Source organism: Arvicola amphibius, chromosome 9 (genome assembly GCF_903992535.2).
Source record: "Arvicola amphibius chromosome 9, mArvAmp1.2, whole genome shotgun sequence".
NCBI classification, from domain to species: domain Eukaryota; kingdom Metazoa; phylum Chordata; class Mammalia; order Rodentia; family Cricetidae; genus Arvicola; species Arvicola amphibius.
The window spans coordinates 90,160,717-90,168,372 of NC_052055.2; the positions used below are offsets into that span (position 1 = coordinate 90,160,717).

At 45.7% G+C, this 7,656-nt stretch overlaps 1 pseudogene; it reads left to right on the forward strand.

Annotated features, from left to right (window-relative positions):
• Positions 1–3,137: 3,137 nt before the first annotated feature.
• Positions 3,138–5,167, forward strand: LOC119823750 (annotated as a pseudogene).
• Positions 5,168–7,656: the final 2,489 nt, after the last annotated feature.

Here is a 7,656-nt window from a genome sequence, read left to right on the forward strand (position 1 = left end):
GCTGATTTTTCAATGACTTGACTTTGTGTAGGTCTTGGGTTAAGTACCACAGCTGCTGGGAGTTTTAGCTGTTTGAATTCCTGTTTTCTTTCTGGCCACTTTGATTCCATAGACATAACCTCAGCAGAGTGGCTAGTTCTGAGCTTAGGCAAGTTTGGTTTTAGCACCCAAATTGTCTATGTGCCCCAATTGCGAGCACATACTGGGCAGACATTAGTGGATGCCAAAGGACAACCTATGCTGTTGCTCCTCACCTACCTTGTTTGTTGAGACTCTGTCTGTCACTGGCCTGCTAACTTGCCGAGAAGGCTAGGCAGGTTGGCCAGTGAACCCCAGGCACTCACCTGTCTCTGCTTCTATGGTTCTGGAATAATAAAGGTAGGACCACCAAGCCCCACCTCTCTTCTTTCCTAGTCTCTGGGGGTTGAACCCAGGTCTTCACATTTGCAAGGTAAGTAAGTTCTTTACTGACTTCATCATCACCCAGTCCCAATATCTAACTTTTTGTAACTCCTGTTTGTGATAACCTCATCTATCTCATTATTTTACCATTAGCATCAGAGGAAGAACACGGACATTCACATTACAAAAGGAATTGGATAACAGTTATTTTTAGCCCCCCCCCTCCATTAACATCTTCTATATCAGTAACAGCATATTAACCCAACTGGTTGGTCCCCGTTAATATTTTCCTTTTTTTTTTTCTTAGTATAAAAATGTTCTATTGTTTTTGACTCTAGGAGTTTGGATCCAAATAGAAGCACTCCAAAAATGAAGTTCCTTTTGAAAGATTTAAGATAGCTTGCTGTTTGTTTAAAAACAGGATTTGAGAATCCAGACTTTAGTGAATAGTAAGAGGATTATTTTAGGAGGGCACTGAAATATTTGAATCTATAAAACATGAAGACTGGGTTCAAGCTAGGCAGAAGGGACATATAAGCAAACAGTCATTGCCATACATGACTAACCTAGTACCACCCTTCTCATCGGCAGCTTCACGAAAAGCAAGATCAACATTGCTCCCATCACACAGGGAGATATGCCAATGAAAACCCCATCTCAGACCACTTCTAAGATCTCTAACAGGGCGTAAGGACTGTGTTACAAAAGGGCAAGAGTGGGCAGACATGGCATTGGGTCTTGTTGCTCTGAAGTCAGGTCAGTTGCCTCCCTCCTGCCTGCAGAGCCGATGTGACTCATGGGCCTTTGGGGGACTTTCTTTTTAAATATTATAAAAGGCGGAGACAGCAATCCATTACTCTGGGTAAGGGGGCCTGCGTCTTGAGGGTCAAGGAACATTTCAGAAGAACAGTTACGGGGCTGGAGAGATGGCTCAGTGGTTAAGAGCATTGCCTGCTCTTCCAAAGGTCCTGAGTTCAATTCCCAGCAACCACATGGTGGCTCACAACCATCCGTAATGAGGTCTGGTGCCCTCTTCTGGCCTTCAGGCATACACGCAGACAGAATATTGTATACATAATAAAAATAAATAAATAAAAAAAAAAAAAAAAAAAAAAAAAAAAGAAGAACAGTTACTTGAGCCACAATGTAACCGAGCAGAGGGATTAAAGAGAGAGAGAAAGCCCCAAGGCAACAAGCGTCATCCATCAGGTAAGGGATGGAAAGGGACCGAGACAACTGGAGCGTGGAGAACCAAGAAGGTGGGCAGGGAGGGGGTGAGAACGGGGTACCGGGCCTCGTGCATAGAAGGCATTCCGTGTGGTTCTCAGCCTCTGTCACTGGGACAAAATACTTAATCAACTTAATAAAGCAAAGGTCCATTCTGGCTCACAGTTCAAGGGATCTCAGTCGACAGTCACTTGGCCCTGTTGTTCTGGCCTGGCATGTACCATGTGGGTATGAGACAGGTTATAAAAAGGGGGGTTAATGGAGACATAGGGAGGGAGATGGGTCCCTTGCTCTTGCATCTGGGTGAAGCCTCTGGCCAGTAGAAAATCAAGAATATTATTACAATTAGCATTATCTATAAATGTTGACGGACAGGCAATACTTTTTAAATACAGAGACATTTTCAAATAGAATGTTAAAATAGGACTAAGTCAGGCTTGCAGCCTGCGCAATATAACCTAGGGTAGGGTCGTACTCCTTTCCTGAATATTCTCTGGGAATATTGCAAACAGGACTACTACCTTTTGTTTCAGAGAAGATATCCTGACCTCTCTCATCCCCATCTAGGGTTTACCTTATCAGCCGTAGTCCTGACTGAATACCCGGGAGTCACCCTTTCATCTCACTGAAAGTCTTCAGCAACCCTTAGAGAACAGCCTCAAAACCCACCCGTACCCTGCAACTGTTGTAAAGTCAATGATGTGTGACTCTCCTTGTGACTCCACACCTGTTGTCTCTCATTAACTTTCCAAAACTTAAACCTATTAACGTTCCCTTCAGTAAACTCCATTTCTGCTTCAGCATGGCTTGCCCTGAGATTCCATTCTGCAAGAAAGTCAAGGACCTATCTTTATCTGAGCAGAGGCCTCTGAACTCCTCAGACTGCTGCATGCAGCAGTGGAAAGCAGTCATGCAGCAGCATAAAACAGTCATTCAATGGGAAGCAGCCATACAGCAACAGGAAATAGTCATGCAGCAGTGGGAAGCAGTCATGCACCAGTGAAAAGCAGTCATGCAGCAATGGGAAACAGTCACGCAGCCTTGGGAAGCAGTCATGCAGCAGTGGGAAGCAGCATTGCTGGGCTGCATCCTGCACTGCAGACAGGTGTACTTTCTCTGTACTAACTAGGAAGCAAAGAAAGGGAGAAAGAGGATATGTCCCCATATCTTTCCAATGTGCATCATCAATGACCTAACTTCCTCCCCAATAGGTCTCCTAAATGTTCCACCACCTTCCAATAACTCCACAGACCTGGGACCATGCCTTTAACACATAGGCCTACAGATTCCAGCAACTTTGATTCTCTTTATAAATAACAATGGGAAAGAAGGGGAAAGCTTTATTCAGTGTAGAAGCATCGAATGAGGCAGGTCTCTGCTCTGTCACCATCTGTGGGGGCTTGAGTCTGTCTTCCGTGTCTAGGTTCCCCTTAGAAACGGAGAGAAAAGATCTGTGGTTGAAGGTTAAGGAAGGACTGGACATCGGGGAAAGCGAGTGATGAACACCGATGTCAGCTGATTTGCAGAAGCTGCCCGAGGCCAGGGTCAAGGTGACTGTAGGAAAGTGGCCGGTCTTCACTCTGCTCTTGCCCCAGGAAGCTGCATCTATTAGGAAGGCCTGCGTCCTTGGCAACTCAGCTAATGAGGTGACCAAAGTCACTGACTGAGGAGGTCTTTGTGTTTGGACTGAACTGCAGAAACTCTCTAGGAACTGGAAGTAACCAGAATACACTGGTGCCCAAGAAACTTTATGTAAAAACAAGATCAAAAGGCTTAGTTATAAAAGTGGCTCCCATTTCTCCCACGCTCTGGAAATGAAGTGGTTATATTGGCTACAGCTAGCTGGGGAGTGGTACCATCAACTAAGGCATTTGCTCCCATCCACGTTCGTACCAATCTCTTGATCAAGTAATTTACTGAATTAGCTCATGCCTCCCATTGTTGGATGGCTCTAGCAGCTGATGGGGAGGTGCTTGCTGGAGCTATGACAGCTGTGATCAGGTGGGACCAGGATCTACAGCACATCATGTAACTCCTTGGGAAGTTACAGACCTGCTGCACACTATGAGAGTGGCTGGCATTGCCTGTGGTCATACCTCATTCATGGATACAGCAGAAAAGGGCAGACAGGCTAGAGAAACTATGGCAACTGGCTGACCCCAGTAAGAGCAGCGACTCTACAGCGAACGCGTGTGGACCATATTATTTATAGCTATGACATATCCTAGCACTACCTCTAATTATAGCTTGCTCTCTGCCTGGGGAGCTAACACATACAGGCGGCTGGGAACTGGCAATAAAAATAACCTGCTAAGCCCAGCACGTATCTTGGTGGGAAAGAAAGGATTGTCAGCCCGCCACGCCACCCACACACCTGCTGCCCAAACCCAGGGCGTGCACGTGTACACGTGTGGCCAATGCCAGAGTCGGTCCAGGCTTCTTCCCGCTTTACCTGCTTCTCCGGCAACCGATTAGGCTTTTGCCTGTCCTGCTCCCTCTGCCGTCACAAGGTGCCTTCTGTCTGAAGAGCATGAAGAGTTACAGAGGGACCAAGGAAAGACTTTGATAGTCCAGAAACTGCTGAGCTGCAAGTTTTGAGTAGATGGGAAATAAAGTTATGTCTGAAGTTTTGAGTAGACGGTAAATATATTCATATCTATAAAGCTGCTTTGAAGTCAGGTGCGAGCACTTTTTCCTATTGGAAGGAAGCCATGAAGGAAGTGACGGAAATAGTCTGGCATCCTTACCCCACACATGGCACCTTTCTTCAGTACCTCTACACAGACACGGGAGGTCTGCCACGGAGGCTGCCATCGGTCTGTTGGACTTGGTGATACCTTACTTTGGAAAGAGACTAAAAGCCTTATTCAGTACATCATTAGGCAAGGAGTTTATTGCTAAAGCAAACGAATGCGAAGCCTTTAAGAGCTGGAGCCTGGGACTGTTGAGCTGTGTGAGTGGGTGCTTTGGCGGCACTGTGGGTGGAGTAATTCTTTGGGTGAACCCACCAGCTTGCTTCCCCGCCCCCACATCGGAGATACAGTGCCCTGAAGGGATATATGAAGGATGCATGCTTTTCCTGACCCTGTTTTCTTCACTCGCTCTCTTTCTCCTTTTTTCCCCCTTTTTTTGTTTTTTGAGGCAGGGTTTCCCTCTGTAGACCAGGCTGGTCTCCAACTCAGAGCGTCATTTGCCTCTGCCTCCCAAGTGCTGGGATTAAAGCTGTGTACCACTCAGTTCCACAATTCTTATTTGTAGATGTTTTCCCCACATCTGGGCTGGAACACTGGGAGAGGATGAAAGTTTAACTGTTTTGCTTTTTTCATTCTGTTGGAAGGAACTTCTGAACTTTGGAAAAAGGAAATTGGTGACAACCTTCCTGGATCATGTACCACAACCCTCTGACACCAGGAGTGACCACAGGTGTGGTATCTGGGAGGAACACAGACCTCCACCCCAAGAATTCCTTCCATCCTGGGAATGGTTGTCAGCATCCTGTGAGGTTTTTGCTGCTGTGCTCTTGGGGTTGACGTGTTAAAGCTTCAGGTATTTCCAAAGAACCCTGAATTTAATATGATGTTTACATCATTGAAGTAAATGGAGAAAATTTTAGGTTTGTCAGGATTTGCTTAAGATTGAAGAAAAAAAGGAAGCAGCAAGCTGACACTGTGATGTGGATATGGTGGCAGTGCTAACTGCAGTCACAGAGATGGCACTGATAATAGTCTTGTTGTTCCTGATACGGTGAGGAGGAAGAGGATGCTGGTGATGGAGCAGAAGTTGGGATGACAATGATGACTTTGACAGAGTGTAATAATGATGAAGACATATTTCCTGAGACGGGATGGGAGTGAAGATATTATTAGTATATTGTCCTAGCTTATTATTATTATTATTATTATTATTATTATTATTATTATTATTGATTCTGAAGTCTTCTAGAGACAGTAGCAGGAACGCAGTGCAATGAAGAGAAAATAAGGACAAGATTTGGAGTGAGACACATTCCTGCTATGCCACTTATTTGCTGGGTGACCTAGAGAAACATAATTAGCCACAAGTGTACCTTAATTTCCTCATCTTCATTGGGGTTCCTCAGGATGAGATGATATGGATAAAACACATGGCTGTGGCAGTTTGAATGCCATTGGCCCCCATCAGTTCATAGGGAGGGGCACTCTTATGAGGCGTGGCTTTGTTGGAGTGGGTATGGCCTCGTTGGAGGAGGTATGTCACTTTGGGGGTGGGCTTTGAGGTCTCTTTTGCTCAAGCTCTTCTCAGTATGACTCTCAGACCATTTCATGTTGCCTGCAAGATACAGGACTCTCAACTCTTCCCCAGCACCATGTCTGTCTGCACACCACCTTGTCCCACCATGATGATAATGGACTGAACCTCTGACCTGTAAGCTGCCACCCCAACTAAATGTTTTACTTTATAATAGTTGCCGTGGTCATGGTGTTCCTGTTCTTTTACTCCAGAAGTCACAGCAAGTGAAGACTCTGTAAATATCCAGTAAGTAGTATCCCCCTCATCCACTTAGGCAGCCCAGAGCACAGGTTGCCAGTAGGCATACACAAGTCTACAAAGGCAAAAGGCACATGTCTCTGACCACAAAGCCATATTTATACAAAACTTAAACAAAAGCGAAATAGTACCAGAGAAGTTTCCACCCTGTAGAAAATGCACACAGTCCATTCAGACTCTGGTGAGGGCATGCTCCCAGCTTGAATCTTTTTATCTATCTATCTATCTATCTATCTATCTATCTATCTATCTATCTATCTATCTATTTATCTATCTAAAATTTCCACCTCCTCCCATCCTCCCACTTCCCTCCCCCTCCCTTCTCTCCCTCCTCCTAGCTCTCCAGTCCTAAGAGAAGTCAGGGTACCCTGCCCTGTGGGAAGTCCAAGCCCCCCCATCCAGGTCTAAGAAGGTGATCATCCAAACAGACTAGGCTCCCAAAAATTCCAGTACGTGCAGTAGAATCAAAATCCGGTGTCATTATCATTGGCTTCTCAGTCCACCCTCATTGTCAGCCACGTTCAGAGAGTCCGGTCCAGCTGGAATCTTGTATGGCAGTAAAACTGGATAGAAAAAGGCTTACGTAAGAGGTAAGCAGGGAAAACTGCGCATGGGTCCCGGTAGCTGTGTTTCCTTATGTTCAGAATGCTTTCTCATGCAGTTCAACATCCTTGAAGCTGCAGTGAGGTTGTTCCCATCGTATTGATTCCTGTCACTGTCTGTGTCACCTTGGCAACAGAGCACCCCCTCAGCTGGAACAGTTGTTCTGTTTGCAGCCTGGAGAGAAAAGAACAAGCTTTATACATTCTCTACTGTATTGTTACACTATGTTCGAGCACACACCAGGTTTTCCTCACACACCAGTGGGGCTTCCTCTAACTTAATTCTGTTCTCATACTATAACTGGTGATAGCACCGGATCCACAGGTTGGCGTCTAGGTCCCCAAGACCACCATGTTGCTTTGCCTATGCTTGTGACTAGCTGGCAATAAATCAATGTTTCCCATTGGCACCAATTGCCTGGCTAAAGGTTCTATTGCTCTACCTGGCTAGAAGCGAAGAAGGCAAGGTTTTCAATGCTGGTCTCAGGGGTTTTCTGTTTTCTCAGAATTTAGTAGCAGTGAGTGTCACAGTAGGTGGACAGATAACAGCAGTAGCAGCAGCAAGTGGTGCCCTCTGGTGTTACTTTATAGTACATGTGCAGTCCTCCATACTGGGACCCTCTGCCCCAGGAAGAGGCTAGTGTCACAGAAAGCCTCCACACTAAGAACTTGGCAGCTCTCTGGAACACTTATGTCAGCCAAGACCTGTAGGGTCTCCTGTGTGAATCTTTTGCCTGCTCTGTTGTCAGAGACTGGCTTTGATAAAAATATCTGTTGTCTGAGGTTTCTTGTCCTGCCCAGTCCTACAGACATTCAGTCCCAAAGAAATCACACAGAAGATCTACATTAGGTATAAACGGATTGGCCTAGTAGCTCAGCCTTCTTATTAACTCTTATA